Source organism: Podarcis raffonei, chromosome 4 (genome assembly GCF_027172205.1).
Source record: "Podarcis raffonei isolate rPodRaf1 chromosome 4, rPodRaf1.pri, whole genome shotgun sequence".
NCBI classification, from domain to species: Eukaryota; Metazoa; Chordata; class Lepidosauria; order Squamata; family Lacertidae; genus Podarcis; species Podarcis raffonei.
The window spans coordinates 77,992,067-78,009,497 of record NC_070605.1 but is presented as its reverse complement, the minus strand read 5'-3'; the positions used below and the strand labels follow the sequence as shown (position 1 = coordinate 78,009,497).

Here is a 17,431-nt window from a genome sequence, read left to right as displayed (position 1 = left end):
TCCATTCTGAAGTCCGTTTGACTTCCAAAACATTAGGAAACCAAAGCATGGCTTCCGATTGGCTGAAGGTACCTCCTGCAGCCAATCGGAAGCCATGGAAGCCCTGTTGGACGTTCGGGTTCCAAAGAACTTTTGCAAACCGGAACATTCACTTCCAGGTATGTGGCGTTCGGGAGCCAAAACGTCTGAGTACCAAGGTGTTTGGGATCCAAGGTATGCCTGTATTTCTAGATGCTATATAACATCAGAAAGGACATGTTTGGGCATTGTTTACCCAATTCTGCCTCAGGATGCCTAGAGAGTATTTTTATTTGTGAACCCCAATACAAATTTGTTCTGATATACGCAAACACAAATGTACAGCTTGGAACTTTTTTTATCCACATGGTTTTCACACTTCCAAAGTTCTGAGCTCAAAAGAAGGACCAAAATTACATATTCTTAAGCAAAAGTGCTAAATATGTGTTTGAATTTTCACGTGGATTAAAAAGAACAATTTCAGAAGTTGAATGCAGAAGCAGGGCAAATTGAATTCGTGGGTGAACACATGGAAAAGTGGCACAGATCAGAAATGGTCTGATTTATTCTTATGTAATTATAGGCAAAAACAACAACAACAGCCAACATTCAAGTCTCCTCACATTTCAGAAAAAGTTTGGAAAAAGTTTTTAGTTGCAGTTCTGAGCAAAGCATGCAACACTGGAGTAACTAAAGGAGCCACTACAGCATCAATAACCATCATGGTGCCCTGCAGATGTTGTTGAACTCTGGTTCCCATCAGCATCAGCAAGTGTGGCCAATGGTCAGGGATGATGGGAGCTGGAGTCTGCAGGGAGGGCATCAAATTTTGGCCTAGCACACTGAGGCATGTTACCAAGGTCTGCCCCTGGTGCGCATAAACAGTATGGAACATTTTAAAAACAATTACCAAACCAGTCATTAGTGGTTTAAATCAGTGGTTTCACAAACTCATTCCCAGCAGCCCCTTACCCTGCCCTATGAAAACCAGCTGGAGGGTCATGGCAAACATTAGGTTCCTTTGGGCTCTGCTGAAGCGCTTAGGCCTCTGTTGCTGGGTGTCAGTCATGGCCATGCCGCCCTGTTGTTTTTATTTATGGGATGGGTAGGCATTGAGTCATGTGACCCACCACCTGTGGTCTGAAGCAGCACCATGTGGTAGCAGTCCAAACACGAGGTCCCCACTTCAGTGAGAACTTGGTCTAAATTATCCCGATTTTCATGTCCTGCAAGTAGCTGTCTTCTGTTGCAACTCTGTTAAAGTGACTTGCGTTTAACTGAACGTTTTATTCAAGTAAGTTCTTTTGAATATCCACCCTCCTTTTTCCTAGCCTGCCCCCTCCCGCCACACACTTGGGTCTCTCTCACATGCACCAAGCCATTTCATAGACTCACAGAATTGTAGAGTTGGATATATAACCCAACCCCCTGCGATGCAGGAATCTCAACCAGAACATACATAACAGACGGCCATCCAACCTCTGCTTAAAAACCACCAAGGAAGGCGAGTCCACCACTTCTCGTGGGATGAATAAGGTTCTTCTGTTTGGCCGGAGCTCTTCCCAATCCTCCTTCCTTGTGATCACCCCCAACTTCCTCAGTTCCAAATCCTGGAGGTGGTTGGTTTCTTTGAAACATGGATTGAAGCCTTTGGCTGCATCTTGTATCGTGTTGCCTTCTGTTCACTTAACAGTATGTAGATGGGCCATAAATGTTTTTTCCTTCTTCTTTTCAGTGTATCAAAGCTCTTTGCACTTTTTTTAAATATGTGAAAGCAGAAACATATTTGCTTTTGTTGGTTCACAATCTGGAATAGCAAAAGGCTTTTTAAAAAAACATCTGCCCTTGTTTTAACTGGCTGTACGTCTCCTTCCCCTACTCTTCTAGAGCTGCTAATGCTCGTTATTCTATCCATGTCAATATTTTCATTTGGGGTGAGGCGATTTGAACTGGGAACATGGGAAGGTGTCCCATACCAGGTCAAAGCACTGGTTCTACTAGCCATGCTTTGTCCACAATGATTAGCAGCTGTTCTCCAATATTTCAGGCAGGAGTCTCTCCCAGCCCATCCTGGAGGTTGTATTTATTTAGTAATTCGTCATTAAGTTGCCACCCCATCCTTCCTCCCAAAGGACCCCAAGATGGCAACGGGTGCAAGAAGCCAACTTCTTAAACTACAATTTGAAGTTGGCTTGTTTCAGTGAAGCATCATTAAAGTTAACCAACATTTGTCCGGGTTCAGATGACAAGGCAAGCTGTTCCTCATCTACAAACCTTCTGAACTAGACACTCTAACTGGTTTGCTGGGGTCTTCTTTCCATTTCTGTGCCACGTAGTATCTGCGCATTGTTTTGTATTGTTCATGATATCCACAACTTTGAGATGAGGCACAGGGCAAGAAAAGAGACAAGGCAAGAAAAGAGAAATCAGAGCAGGCTCTCCACTAGCAACATGAACCCAGCTTCATCCTAGCTTTAAAGTTTGCAAACCAGATATTATTTTAAGTCAAATACTGACTTAACTGTCGGTCTCACCTTCCCAACATATTTCAAGCAGCTTGAGTACCTTTTTATTTATAAAAGCACCATATGTACATTAATTTATCTAGATGTTCATCCACTGCTTTATTTTTAATTTTTTGCTGAAATGAAAACTTCCCCCAAAATCCTTGCAAAACTTCTCCAGCGAGGTGGGTGATAGAGGCTTGGTGATGCCATGGGCACTAGTCAGATGTCCCCATCCTCATGTGCCCCTCCGTAAACTTGCACAACTGTTTACTACACATATCAACAAAGGGGAAAGAATTATTGTAGTGAAGGGCTTCCAACTGGTTTCACTTCTCTAACATTGTTGCCTCTATCTTCATTCCAAGATGGGGTTGGGGTAGGAGTGTGGAAGGAAAATATGAAAAAAGGAGGAAAATATTTTATTCCTGGTTAAGTCCAAAATACATATTGGTAGCTGCTTCCTTGGTTAGCAGAAAATACATATAGGACCCTTGTATTTATTCATTTTTGAAATCTCCTTCCTTATAAGTTTCTAAGGAAAAATTGGCTAGCTAACCTTTGGGGATGTTTGAGGTCTTAGGAAGGGAGACTGAAAACTAGACCAATCCATAACTGACACATTCTTCTCCAGAGTATTCTTATAATTATTTGTTCCTGAGTAGTGATATCAGCAAGACCGTGACAGAGCAATTTAGGACACTTCCATTCTAATTTTATAGATGGCATACAGTGTCACACCTAGGCCACAGTCCATGTCGAAGGTGGAACTGAAGCCAAATCAAAACTCAACTCTATCCCTACCCTGCTCTTAGGGTGACCCTAATGTAGATTTAACGTTAGGTATAAATCTTCAGAATGAGTGAATAAAAAGGTATCACAAGGGAATGCATTATAAGCAGTTTCAGTATTTCATTGACTTTAAATGTGGCATGCTTTCCTGACACTCAAATCGAGACATTCTCACATGCAGTTGAGGACTGCCAGTAAACAGTGTGCACTGCCTCAGCAGGGAAGGCTCTGATTCTGATTCCATCAACTGGCATGGCTCATAGAGTGGCAGCCTGGAACAGGGCTTTCTTCGCGGTGGTGCCCCGACTCTGCAATTCCATCCCTGGGGAAGTGTGGTTGTCCCAAATGCTGCTCACAGTTAGATATCCATTTTGAATACAAAGTTGTTCCGTGAGCTTTGAATAGATAAATCCAATTTGAATCCAGAAGTGAAAATACAGTGTTGTTGTGTTTTACTATGACTTCTGTTCCATAGTTTTTAGAAGTTTAATTATTGTTGCAAACGGTGATGTTTTGGAGCTCCTTTAGGAGGAAGGATGGTAGATAAGCCCCCCAAAATACATAGACTCCTGCGATCTTTGAACTAGCCCCATTTATTTACATCTGTGGGCCTTGTACCTTGAGAAGTCTTCATACACTGGCAAATGGAGCCCAAGAACCCAGAACCAGCTGCATTGTCTCTGCTGTTTATTTCCTGAATGGTTTCAATCCACCAATGTCTAGAATTATATTTTCTGCCCTAGCTGGAATATAATAAATGGAGACCATACACTCAATTATGGAAACCAGCAGTACTTAGCCTCTCCTGGTATGCCTCGCAGAGGACCTTAAGGTCAATGAATAATCATAGTTTAGAGGTCTCGGGCCCTAAAGAAGTTAGATTATCCTCCACCAGGGCCATGGCCTTCTCAGTGATGGCTCCGACCTGGTGGAATGCTCTGTTCCATGAGACCAGGGCCCTGCAGGATTTACAGTGGTGCCCCGCAAGACGAAATTAATTCGTTCCGTGAGTTTTTTCATCTTGCGTTTTTTTCGTCTTGCGAAGCACGGTTTCAGAATAAGTTTTTGAAAAGCTTCAAAAATCACCAAAGTCTTCAAAAACCTCAAAAAAGGCTACCACACCGCGTGCTATGAGTTGCTCCTCGAAGTTACAGTTTTGTAATGGTTCTAAGAAAAAGGAAACAAACTTGCAAGACGTTTTCGTTTCGTCTTGCAAAGCAAGCCCATAGGGAAATGCGTCTTGCGAAGCAACTCAAAAAACGAAAAACTCTTTCGTCTAGCGAGTTTTTTGTATTGCGAGGCATTCGTCTTGCGAGGTACCACTGTAACTTCCTTCTGCAGAACCTGTACGACAGAGCTGTTCTGCCTGGCCTTCAACTTGAACTTAGCCTGATCTTTTATTCCCCTTCCTTCCCTCCCCTTTTTATGAAGATTACCCACTCTGGGATCCCACAGCTAATTCTCCCCTGGTCTCCAGGCTGGCCCAAATAGGACTAATTTAGCCAGGTAGCCCTGGTGATCATCTAATGTTTATTGGATGGATTTCCCCCCTAAATAGATTTTGAATTTTGAATTTATTGTTAATCACGTTTTATTCTGTATTTTATGCTGGTTTTTTTGTTGCATCAATTAAGCATTTTAAATTTGTTGTTAGCTGCCCTGAGCCTGGTTTTTTAACTAGGAAGGGTGGGGTATAAATAAAAATTTACTATTATTTATTATTAGGGTCAAGCTCTATTAAAGCCAAGCACTCCGTCAAAGGCTCTGCGGAGTAAGCATAGGAAGAGGCCTTATACTTAGCCAGAACTTAGTCTAAGGCTTCCTACTCTCACTTGCAGACGACCTCAAGTCATAGGAACATAGGTAGTGGCCTTACACCACCAAGCCAGAGCAACATTCCTCCGATCGCAGTACATATGCAGGAATATGGAGCTGTCCTATACAGTGATCGAACCTGCAACCTTGGAATTATCAGCACCACGCTCCAACCAACTGTGCTCTCCAGCTCCATCAGCTGGAGCTGGAGCTGATCAGGATTGAATCTGGGACCATCTGTCTGATGCTCCACCACTGAGCTATGGTTCTTCCCCAAGTCTTTCCCAGTCAATCCTTCTGACCCAAGGATGGAGAATATGTAGCTCTCCAGTTGTTGCTGGTCTACACCTCCACCCTCTCTGACCACTAGCCACGTTGGCTGGGTCTGATGGGTGTTGGAGTCCAGCAGTACCTGGTAGCCACTGGTTCCCCATGCTTGTGATTAAACTTGTGGCCTTTGTGGCACCCCAGGGCTATGGCATCTGCACAAGATGCAAGTTCTTGTTTTCAAGTGGTGAGAGTCAGGTCAGATGTAGAGTGAGTCTTCTACAGGTTTGCTTTCATGCTAGCTTGTGCTTTCAATGCAGGCAGTTGTGGCAACGCTGTTGGTTGGCTCCAAGAGCAAAGAAGCTTCAGCACTATCTCTGCCAGATCCCTGTGCTGCCGCCCCGTACTCCATACAAACAAAAACAGGAGGCTCTTTTGCAGTCAAGCTCCTCTTTGTGCTGTGTATCTGATTCAAACCATACTTTTGCCAAGGTGGAATACTGAAAGCATTAAGAGTCCCACCCCCATGGTACAAAAATTTAAGAATCGGTGGCCCTGAGGGGGTAAGAACATATGGGCTGAAAGATCTCAAATGGGCTTGGCTTCTTAAGTCCAGGCATGGGTCTCTTAATGAAAAGAGTTCCACTTCCAGAGATGAAGAAAATAATATGTGCAGTTCCCATGCATGCTTCCTGCATGAGGCCACTTTGCACATTTTGTATTTTAGATGTATACCTAACAGCACAATCCTGCGCACGCCTATTGAGAAATAAGCTCCCCTTATGCTCAGTGGGACTTACCACCATGTAAGGTAAAGGTAAAGGGACCCCTGACCATTAGGTCCAGTCGTGACCGACTCTGGGGTTGTGGCGCTCATCTCGCTTTATTGGCCGAGGGAGCCGGTGTACAGCTTCCAGGTCATGTGGCCAGCATGACTAAGCCGCTTCTGGCAGACCAGAGCAGTGCACGGAAACGCCGTTTACCTTCCCACCTATTTATCTACTTGCACTTTGACGTGCTTTCGAACTGCTAAGTTGGCTGGAGCAGGGACCAAGCAACGGGAGCTCACCCCATCGTGGGGATTCGAACCGCCAACCTTCTGATCAGCAAGTCCTAGGCTCTGTGGTTTAATCCACAGTGCCACCCGCATCCCTTCACCACCATGTAAGTTGTGTATAAAATCATAGGCTAAGATGTTTTAAGTATATATACTTAAGCATGTCATGCCTCACGACACTCATTTGACCAAGGACTTGTCCACACTGGAGTTTACTATGTGTCCACTGCTCTTTGCATTCCCATTTAATTTGCGTGGTCCGTATGGCATTACCCTCAAACAACACCAGTCTCCATGCTTTGCCCTTGTAAATTCGAGTTTGCCTGATTCAGGGATAGTCCAATAACTCATCATGACTAAGTTTAGCTTGATAGGGGGCATAATTATTTTGACAGGAGACTCTTAAGCATGTGCTTTATCCTCCAAATGAAATAAAAGCGACAGGGCTTAGAAATGCTTAAGGTTGACTGACTCATGTCCAGAATGAAGACCACTTCCCCGTCTTGCCTGAACCTTTCACAGGCACTGGCAGCTAATGTTCTAATTGCCAGACATTTTGGTGCCTCCCAGCAGTGAAAATATACATTCAATAATTAAATAACCTCTCCGTTTGTGCCCTGCCAAGAATATCCTGTCTCAAATGGCCATTTCACTCTGCTAGTCCTCTTTATTACCAAAAGGTGAACACATAACAGGAAACGCCAATGGATTTCTGATAGATTCTGCCTGTGGCTCCTGTCCTACTCTCTTGACTTAAATATCTCACCTGCACTTTCACTAGTTTCTTCAGGAATTTCAACAGTGTTGCCATAATGATTTAATTTTGTTTTAAAATCTGCATGAAGCAGTCCAGGCTACTACTAATACTGCTAAAGGACAAACCATCACTTTTTTCTTCGTTTGAAACAACAAACCTACAAAGCCCTAAACTTTAGATTTTACAGTAATGGGTTGACACTAGTTTGTATATGGCAAAAGCCACGATTCACAGATTCTTACTCATATGGGTGTGGTGGTCTTGTTGTTGTTGTTGTTGTTGATATCTGATTCGTCTCCTTTCACTTCACCTAAATATAGATAAGGCAAGATAGTGATAAAAACAAAACAAAACAAGGAGGCTTGCATCACTTTACAAATTAACACAGTTATTGCAGCATAAACTTTGTTGTGTTAGAGTCAACTGCATCAGATTCAACAAAGGTAGATTAGAGAGCACTTCATCAGATGAAGGTTGTGATTCTTCTCTACAATGGAGGTCTGTTTGGTATTGTTGAGGATCCTATTTAAATTAAGATATGATTTAATTAATAAATAGCATTTGGATGTTGTAAGGACCACAGCTTCTCCGCGAACTTTTCTTGAGGTTGGTAAAGATTTCCTTTAAAAACAACAACACAGGAAATAGAATTTTTGATATTTTAGCATTTTTAAAGTACTTTAAGGTGTCCACATATATCATTCTCTCTGTGTGTGTTGCATTAATTCTCTTGTTGCAATGAAGGAGAAAGCACACAGACGAAAGAACTGTTTGTGCAACCTGAAGTTTGCTTCCTGGCTTTTACCAGAGAACTTTCCCCTTCCAACACACCAAGCTACTTTTAAAACAGCTTGTCTCTTTGGCAGTAGGACTGCTGCAGTAAAATCAGCTGGCAAAGCTTCTGCTATGCAAGCTTCCCCTGCCCCCTTCTTTGGATCAGGACTGCAACGTCCTGGGAGCCGGTTTGAAAACTGAGAAGAGATTCTGGAGCCTCGCCTCGCTCAGCTTTGGTTCATTGCATCCTCAAACCCAGCTTCTGAAGTCCATCCTTGAAGCTCATTAACGAAGGAGGGGAAATGATCTGTGCTCCTGGTGGAATGAATTGAAAATGGACTGTTCATTCCTACCTGTGTTTAGGTGAGAGAAAGTTGTAGTAAGCATTGCTGTTGCACAGATTTGCCATGTAGGCTACCCCTGCCATAATCACTGCCTCAGAACAGGTGTTTGAAAAGGGTGTTCTGGTGAGGCTGCCATCTACTTGTAGGAATGTTTAGGAAGGTACAAGAGGATATACTAATTACAGTGGTACCTCGGGTTAAGTACTTAATTCATTCCAGAGGTCCGTACTTAACCTGAAACTGTTCTTAACCTGAAGCACCACTTTAGCTAATGGGCCCTCCTGCTGCCGCCACACCGCCGGAGCATGATTTCTGTTCTCATCCTGAAGCAAAGTTCTTAACCTGAAGCACTATTTCTGGGTTAGCAGAGTCTGTAACCTGAAGCGTATGTAACCTGAAGCGTATGTAACCCGAGGTACCACTGTATATTATATATAATCCTTCCTTACTCACACTAGTGAGCATAGAGCAGAGCACATTCCTTCTAGACAAATAGGAAATTCACTGAGTAGCTGGTTCCAGCCTTTTAATTAAAGCAATCCAGGATGCCCCTTGTTCAAACTGGATTCTTCCTGGTTACTTCCCCTTTACAGTGGTACCTCGGGTTACAGACGCTTCAGGTTACAGACACTTCAGGTTACAGACTCTGCTAACCCAGAAATAGTACCTCGGGTTAAGAACTTTGCTTCAGGATGAGAACAGAATTCGTGCTCTGGCGGCGCAGCAGCAGCAGCGGGAGGCCCCATTAGTGGTGCTTCAGGTTAAGAACAGTTCCAGGTTAAGAACAGACCTCCAGAACAAAATAAGTTCTTAACTGAGGTTAAGTGGTACCTCGGTTTCAGTTTCAGGTTAAGAACAGACCTCTGGAACGAATTAAGTACTTAACCTGAGGTACCACTGAATTTCCCACTTTGAGCCATGTGCTGGTTAAGAGCCAGGAGCAAAAGCTGGTCAAAGGAGAGATCAAAAATAGCAAAATAATAATAATAATAATAATAATAATAATAATAATAATAATAATAATAATAGAGATGGCTTTGTGCCCAGCCCTTTCATTTGGCTTTATTTGGGTCATGCCCATTTCCCTGGTCAGACTCAGGGGGAGATGGCTCCCAATAGGTATGAAAGGAAGTCCTCCCTGTTTGGAGCCACATTCCTCTGTATGCCCTTTCTAGCAAACAGGAAATGTTGAACTTGTCTGCTCTATGTTTACATCCCACATGACCTTTGTGATTGAAGCGCTTGTGCAATAGACCAAAGCGGCCAAAGTTTTCCCCATTAATTCTGGGCGGAGTTCCTGTTGAATTCTTGCCTGTCCCATAGCTGTTAAAACTCAGGGAAGCTCAGCCAAAATTAACAGGGGTGCCAACTTGAATAAAATATTTGGGGGTGCAGTTAATCCCCAGCCCACATAATTGATCACCTGATGCAGCACACACCATTTGAATGACAGTGCCCATCAACTTGGTGGAGGCAGCTCCCTCAAATATTTTATAGCCCCTAGGAGTTCGCTCCTATGCAAAATAATAATAATTTCATTAAACCCTGCAACTCCAAGTCAGCCAAATCCTCCTTTCCAAACTCTTAAGGGACGATCGCGGAAACAAAATGTAGCTCAGCCCAGTTTGCTTAAGGATGCATTTTATTCTTTTATAACGCTGATGTCATGAATGGCAGGGCGGGGCGAGTTGGGCGTCGCCAAAGTAAGGCGATGAAAGCGAACCCAGCGCCTTGTCGGACAGGATAGAGAGGCGCCTCCGCGGAGCAGAAAGGCTCGCTGCCGCCGTTAGATGGCGCTCGAGACTTTGCAACCAGCCGTACAAAACGGTTCAATGTTGGAAACAAAACAAACCCCAAACCCAAAAAGCGGTGGGGGGAAAAAGACATCTCTAAAGAAGGACGAAACTACGCCGCGGTGAACGCCACATTTATTTATTTTTAAAAAGGAAGCTTACCTTGAGAAATGGGTCAAGAAGGTGATGAAGGAGAGGAAACTCAATTTTGAATCTCTTTGCCTCAGTTCTGCTGCACGTGGCAAACTTTTTGCTGAGATGCAGTCTCTGGCCAGGGTTGCAACTGCCGTGTGTGTGTGTGTGTGTGTGTGTGGAGGACTGAGCTCCGGCTTCAGGATGCAAAAGCTGTGGGGCGGAGAGGTGGACTGGGCTCGCATCATGGGGAGAGATAGAAGTAGAAAGGGACTTGGCAGCCCTGCACGAACCTCTTTCCTTTCATCTAGAAAGTTTCTGGGAAACATGCTTTGCTGAACAGTCTTGACTCTCCAGAGCGCGAATGAGGGAGGGAACGAGAGCTGCACCAGACCCATTGAAAACTTTGCTAACGTTTCTGTACCAAACGGCATTCCCTTGCCGAAATCCTAAAGCGCACTTACTTCCAAGTAAGCCCCTGGCACGGATTGCAACGAGGCTTCCGTTTTGAGACCGCGGTTATTTAGTCCTAACGAGAGATTGGCCTCAGAGCAAAGGCCTCTGACCGGAGGTCACGCTGTCCTCTAACAACCCCATGACCTTGAGGACTACTGGCGGGGCTTATTTGCTGGGGGGAGGAAATGCACTCTGTTCATGCTCAGGCGCCACTAATTCAGAGCTGGAGGGAGCAATCCTGCGCGCACTGATCTGCGGGGTGAGCCCCACTGAGCACTGCAGGATTTCCTTCCGAATACAGTGGTACCTCAGGTTACAGACGCTTCAGGTTACAGACTCCGCTAATCCAGAAATAGTACCTCAGGTTAAGAACTTTGCTTCAGGATGAGAACAGAAATCGTGCTCCGGCGGAATTTAGGAATTTGCACTAACTCCCTTTTTAAGCTACCCACGTTGGTGGCTAGCACTACATCACGTGGCAGCAAATCCCAAAACTTAACTACAGTGGTACCTCGGGTTACATAAGCTTCGGTTACATACTCTTCAGGTTACAGACTCCGCTAACCCAGAAATAGTACCTCGGGTTAAGAACTTTGCTTCAGGATGAGAACAAAAATCGTGCTCCGGCGGTGCAGCGGCAGCAGGAGGCCCCATTAGCTAAAGTGGTGATTCAGGTTAAGAACAGTTTCAGGTTAAGAACGGACCTCCGGAACGAATTAAGTACTTAACCCGAGGTACCGCTGTAAATGTGCAGCGCGCTCAGCTAGAAGATCAGGTAGAATCGTAGAGTTGGAAGGGACCCGGAGGGTCATCTGGCCCAACCCCCTGCGAGGCAGGAATCTTTTGTTCAACGTGGGGCTCGAACCCTGAGATTAAGAGTCTCATGCTCTCCCAACTGAGCTATCCCGGAGAGTGGGGGGGGGGTCTGTCCCGAGCACGTCCGAGGCCTGCCCTTCACTTTTCAGACCTCCCTGTTGCTCTCTTTAGGTTGCGATCCTACAAACCTTGCAGTCCTGGCTTGCAAGGGCAGGTGTCAGAGACCCCGTGCGCCCTGTATGCGAAGCCTCACGTCTGGCAAGCAGCGCCTTCAGCCTCCGACCCGGACTCCCAACTTAACGCCGCAGATCCCGTTCCCACTGTCGGGACCGAGGTCGTGGAAAGACAAGGGGCGGTCAGACTTCTTGGCTCTCGCCCTCCATGTGCTGCGAGTGGCGTCTGGGTCCTCTCTGAGACCTGGAAAACCCAGGCGGCCTCTGCTTCTCGGAATGGCCGGAGAGAGTTAGGAACAGGGCGAGCTCAGTTTTGTCTACACTGGCCGCCGGCACCGGCTCTTCAGAGTTTCAGGAAGGCTTGAACCCGGGAGCCACGGCTCTCATATTTTAGGAGAGGACTTTGGGGTCTGGGCCCCGGTTTGGAAGGAGGGTGGCAAAGCGCGCAAACAAATTCTGCCCTTCTAGTCCTCCGGCTGCCAGCTCGTGCCGTCGGGGCTTAGTTCGCCTTTTTAATGTGCAGGTTAGGCGTCTGGAAAGCTGCTCCCCGGGATGATTCCGGGACTCTAACGCGCTGGAAAAGTCAGAGGACGCAACCGTTCTCCTCGGGCTCTACGCGCCTTCCTGCGCTTGCACCCGGGGTCTCTTGCTTGGGAAAAGGGTACAAGGCCAAGTCAAATCAGGGGAGCGGGAGGAAGGCCGAGGAGTGCGTGCATGTCTGAATATGGCATAGCAGGTATGTAGCAAGGACCTTGAAACAAAGTTAAGAGCCAGCAAGATTGGATGGCCCTCTGTCACGGATGCTTTTGCTGAGATTCCTGCATTGCAGTGGGTTGGTCTAGATGACCGTTGGGGTCCCTTCCAACTCTACAGTTCTATGATTTTAAGATGGCCCACCCCATCCTCTTTCTCCTTCCCCTCCCGTCGCATAGACACGCACAGAGTTTTTTCTCTGAATGGGTTTCTGGGGAGGAAACCGATTTGTGCGAAGGGGAGGGGAGGAGGTCCTCTAGTTTTTGCTGAGGCTAAAACCCATCGGGGTTTTAACTGGATCCTGTCTCAACCCTGGCGAAAGGGGAAAGGGCTTCCGTCGAAGGCACCTTGAGTAGTCAATAAGAAACTCAGGAGGGGGGTCTCAGTTTTGCCTTCAAGGGGGTCGGGTGCGCCAGAAAGAAGTTAGAGAGGTAGGCTGCAAACTCCGCGTTACACAATAATGCGAAGAGTACGTCATGCGCGCATCCAGCTCATGTGCGCGATATGTTCGTCCACGTCGGGCGTTAAGCAAAGCGGTTTCCCGTTGCCGTCGAGGAGACCCATCCTGCCCCAGCGTCTCGGCGGCTTTGGTCCCCTGTATCCCAAAACACCTGGGCATGGGTATGCTAGGGAGGAAGGGGCTGTGGTTCTCCTTTCCCTGAGGTCGGGAGGAGACCGTCGAAAGACAAAATAAGAATAAAATGGCGAGCACACTTTTGGTTGCACGCTCCCTCCTTGCCCCTGTAACTTCACACTCATAAACCTTTCGTGTGGAAGAGCACCCCCCCTCCTGATTTTAGCAGAACTTGCTCCTGGGGATTCAGCTATATGACACCATCAAGAAAAGCACGTGACGTCATAACCCGTTGGCTTTTGATTGTGGCCTCGCAGAACTGGCAGTCCAGCCGGATAATCCCCGATGGGTTGTTACTGGAGAGAGAACTGGCACCCAGGCCAAAAATAGCTTAGGGGTCTTTATGTTTGATTTTTGTGTTTAACACACCCGCATCCCTGACACTCCTAGGCCTCGCCAGATGACAGCGCTTGCCCTCCCGATCCCCTGAACCCCGTGGCGTCGGAATCCCCGTTGACCGGAGCGGGGTTTGTCCGGGGAAGTGTGCGTCCTCCCAGGCCGGCCGCCTTTCTCCCCGCCAGGAGGCCCCTGGAGGATGACGAGGGCGTTCCCCCGGCCCGGGGCGGCTCTCGGGTTACCGAAGGGCGTGACCCTCGGCTGGCTGGGGAGCAGCGTCTGGCCGAGCGACTATAACCTTGGAGAGAGCCATTGGGTCGAAGCAGCTGCCGGAAACTCAGATCCCGCTCTCTCCCTCTATTATGTGTGTGTGTGTTTGGTCTTTTTGGACCAATATGGGCCACAGCTGGACGTCGGACCCTTTGGAGAAGGAGGAAGGGGTGGGTCGGTGGGGAAGGATGGAGAGGTTCTGACCCGCCCCTGGAAACCTCGGTAGGGGAGCCGCGTAAGTCTTCTTTTTGGAGTCCTTTTTTTGGAGCGCTCCCCCCTATAAGCCCGCTCTCAACTCTCTTTGGGTTTGAGCAATGGGTGTGAGCTAAAGGTGAGTAACGCGGATGGAGCTCCAGGGAGCGAGCGCCACAAGCTGCTGGGCAGATCCATCGGGCTGGAGGTCGCCCACGGCGCGCCCCTGCGCCCCTGGAGTGCCTTGGAGGCGTCCTCGGCGCGGCCGGGTAGATCCTTTGGTCAGGGTTTCATCTCTTTAGCAGCAAGGCTGGCTTGGAAATGGCCTAAAATCCAGGAGGGCGGCGGGGTGATGCGTGGGGAGATCCTAAGGGAAGGGGAAGAGGCGGAGGGCGGGGATGAGATGGGAAAGTTGGGCGAGTTTGGACTCTCAGCTTTGTGGACGGATCCCAGGGCGCCACGGTGGGTGTCAGGCTTTAAAGGAGGGCTTTGAAAACTGTGCAAGGGAGGAAGGAGGGAGAACCGTGCAAGAGGGTGCTGCTGGGAGCCTGAGGTGTTTGGGGGGGGGACTGTGTTGGAGAGCGTCGAGGCGAAGGCCAAACTTTTCTCTCAGAAGGCTGGAAATGATGGAGGCGAGGGAAGTCTCAGGCAGCAGAATGCGAGAGGGCAGCGGGTGACAGAGTCTCGCTTCGGTTTCATCTACATTTATCTATCCATTCTGTACACATTCACACACACGCACTCATGCCCAAGTCATTAAACACGGCAAGACCCTGCAAGCACCTTCCGTGGACGTGAGAGGCCCCACTGCAAGGAGTGTCCCTTACTTCCAAGTAATGGGAGCCAGGAGACCTGCGCATTCTTGCGCACAGCTGTTAAAACGAAACCAATACCATGCCGGACATCTGAAAGCAAGGAAAGAAAAGAAAGTCCAGGCGATTGAATAAACAAGGGCCGCCATGGGACTTGTGGCTGGTTTGGAAAAGGGATTCGTTTGACGCCATTGAAACGACCCACCGCACACTTCTTTGGAAAGCCAGCTCCTCATTCACGGAAATCAAGTGGGTTTGCTTCCAAGTGGAATCAGAGTGCAAAAGTGGGGTTTTTTGGGGGGGAGTGTGGTGGAGATGAGGTACTGAGCGTTTGATCTTCCCACCTCAGGCCAGGCACACTCTACCTGCTCTGTCCCCCGTGGGACGGCTGCATATACTGTACAAACGACATGCGGGCGACTCCCTATAGAAAGTGTCCGCCCCCTTCTCCGGACCTCTTTCGACCAGGTGTTTAGATGGTGTAGCTGGTCCTAATAAAAGCCCCCTCTATGTTTTGGAGAGACTTCAAAAGACGTAGAAGTAAATCATTAAGCGCGCCGTCCTGTTCAAGCTCCCCTTGTCGCTTTGGCCAAAATTCTCTTGGCTGGGGGAGGAGAATTACACTCTATAGCAAGCTTCACACTTGAAAATGTTTTGATACTATATGCAGCCAGCGGTTTCTTTTTCTCTTAAGGAAAAAAGAAGGTTCCTGTAAAAATAAACCCCTCCTTCTGGAAGGGAGAGGGAGAAAGAAAGAGACCGGCCAGGCCAAGAAGGCTATTGACAAAACATTATTATCAGATGTGGCCGGAGTTCAGTGGAACTTGGAAAGGAGATCGTTCCCAATTGCCCTGAGCGCTACGATATTTGGGGGGTGGGGGCGGGCGGGCAGGAGAGACAGAGAGCTGCCACATACAACCCATCCAGTGTTCTTCTCAAAAAAGGCATGTTCTTATTCTTTAGGAAGCAAGGCATGGTCTCTTCGTGACTGGGAGTGGGGTGACTTGTTTACGCGGCAGGAAGCGTCCTTGATTTAAACAGGATTACTTCTCCTGCAAATGCGCACGGGGAGCGCAACCTTTCAGCACCATCTTGTGATGGATATGGAATCCAATGGGATATGCTTGTACCCTAAGTAGGCTTAGGGATGCAAGCTAACAGCGCGATCTTTTGCACATTTACGCGGAAGTAAGTCCCACTGGGCTCAATGGGGCTTAGTTCATAGGGTGGCGGGAGGGACTGCAGCCTATAGGCAGGGCTCCCAAGTGGCGCTAGTATTTCCGTAGCGCCAGGAGCGGGACAGTCAAGTCAAACTTTGCCACAGCAGAACGCACTACCTGGAGGTTTCTTCTTCAGTGCTTTGAAAAGCAAGCGGGAACTAGTGAAGCTGGGAGCAGAGCAAGTAACACCTGGGAGGGTTAGATGAGAAGCTTGTGGATGACGCGCAACCCGATCCTATGCCTGATTCTAAAGCAAGTCCCAAGGAGTTCAGTGGGGATTGCTTCCGAGAAACGTGTGCGCTTGCAGTCTGCTTTTAAAAAACAAAACAACAAAAAATAAAATTAAACTCGTTCAAAATTATTATTTTTTTCGAAAAAAATATTTTATTTTTCTTCAATGCAGGGGAGAGATGTCATTTGTATGATTGTTCAGACCAACAAGCACTTCATCCGAGACGCAAATATTCAAGGAGAAGAGGGAAATTGCCATCCCTCTGAGGAAAAATCAGAAATACGTGCACGCCCATACGAAGATGGAAAGTCTAGGGGGGGGGGAATCAGAAGCCTTGGCCCGGCGAAGAAATGAACAAGGCGGGAGTCCAGGGCCGCCCCCTTCCCCTAGACCCGTCTTTAGCCGTTGGCCTGACAGCTAGACTAAGTGGGAGACCCCCATCTCCTTTAGAAACTCAAGGCCAAACTGTGGGCTGTCTTATTCCAAGAGCAGTCAAGTACAACATTTTCCTGTTTCCTAGAATGGACACACGGACGAATGTGGCTCCAGACAGGGAAGACTTCCTGTCACACCTGCTCTGGAGCTTCCTCCCCCTGGTGTGTGACCAGGTAGAGAGGTGTGACCCAAGGGCTGGTCACGCAACCATCTCTTGAACTCTTACTTTCTTACTCTTGGACTCTCTCTGTCCTGGCTCTTAGCTAGCGCATGTCTCAACCTTCACATAGGATGGAGCCCACAAGCAGAAAGTCTGAGATGCAGCTCAGACTTCTTTTCACTGTAACCACAACACAAAAGCCTGCCCTCAGATTACTGCTGTGAACTGAATGTGAGTAAAACTTTATCCTTTTAAAGAAGACTGTGTTGATTATTTTAAGAGGGAAATAAAGGGGGAAACTTACCAGGAACAATCCAGACTTGGCAATCCAGACTGGATTGCTTCATTAAATGATTCTAACGAAGCATCAACTTGCTTCCAATAAGTTGCAAAGGGAATGTGCTCTGCTGTTCACTCACTAACGTGAGTGAGGAGGGAAAATATCAAAACAATATAGCCTCTCCTACCTTCCTTAACATTCCCACACAAACTATGGTTGCTTTCCATGGAGCTGGGTGGCACATTGATAAGAGGAGCTAAACTGGTGGCTGTAACAGCAGGCAGAGAGGGCAGAAATGGAGTATGATGAGAGATTGTGGTGTAGCAGGAGGGTGGGCGGGCGAGAAAAGGTGGGAAGCCGAAGCCTTTCTTTTGCTCCCTGACGTCCATTGGTCGTGCATGATATCATT

At 47.4% G+C, this 17,431-nt stretch overlaps 1 long non-coding RNA gene across 1 annotated transcript; it reads right to left on the bottom strand.

Annotated features, from left to right (window-relative positions):
- Window positions 1–7,577: 7,577 nt before the first annotated feature.
- On the bottom strand, window positions 7,578–10,652 carry LOC128411811 (uncharacterized). The gene is made up of 2 exons (XR_008329922.1): window positions 10,284–10,652; window positions 7,578–7,732 (listed from the first exon to the last, which is right to left on the bottom strand). It is a non-coding gene; the product is annotated as an uncharacterized LOC128411811 (long non-coding RNA).
- Window positions 10,653–17,431: the final 6,779 nt, after the last annotated feature.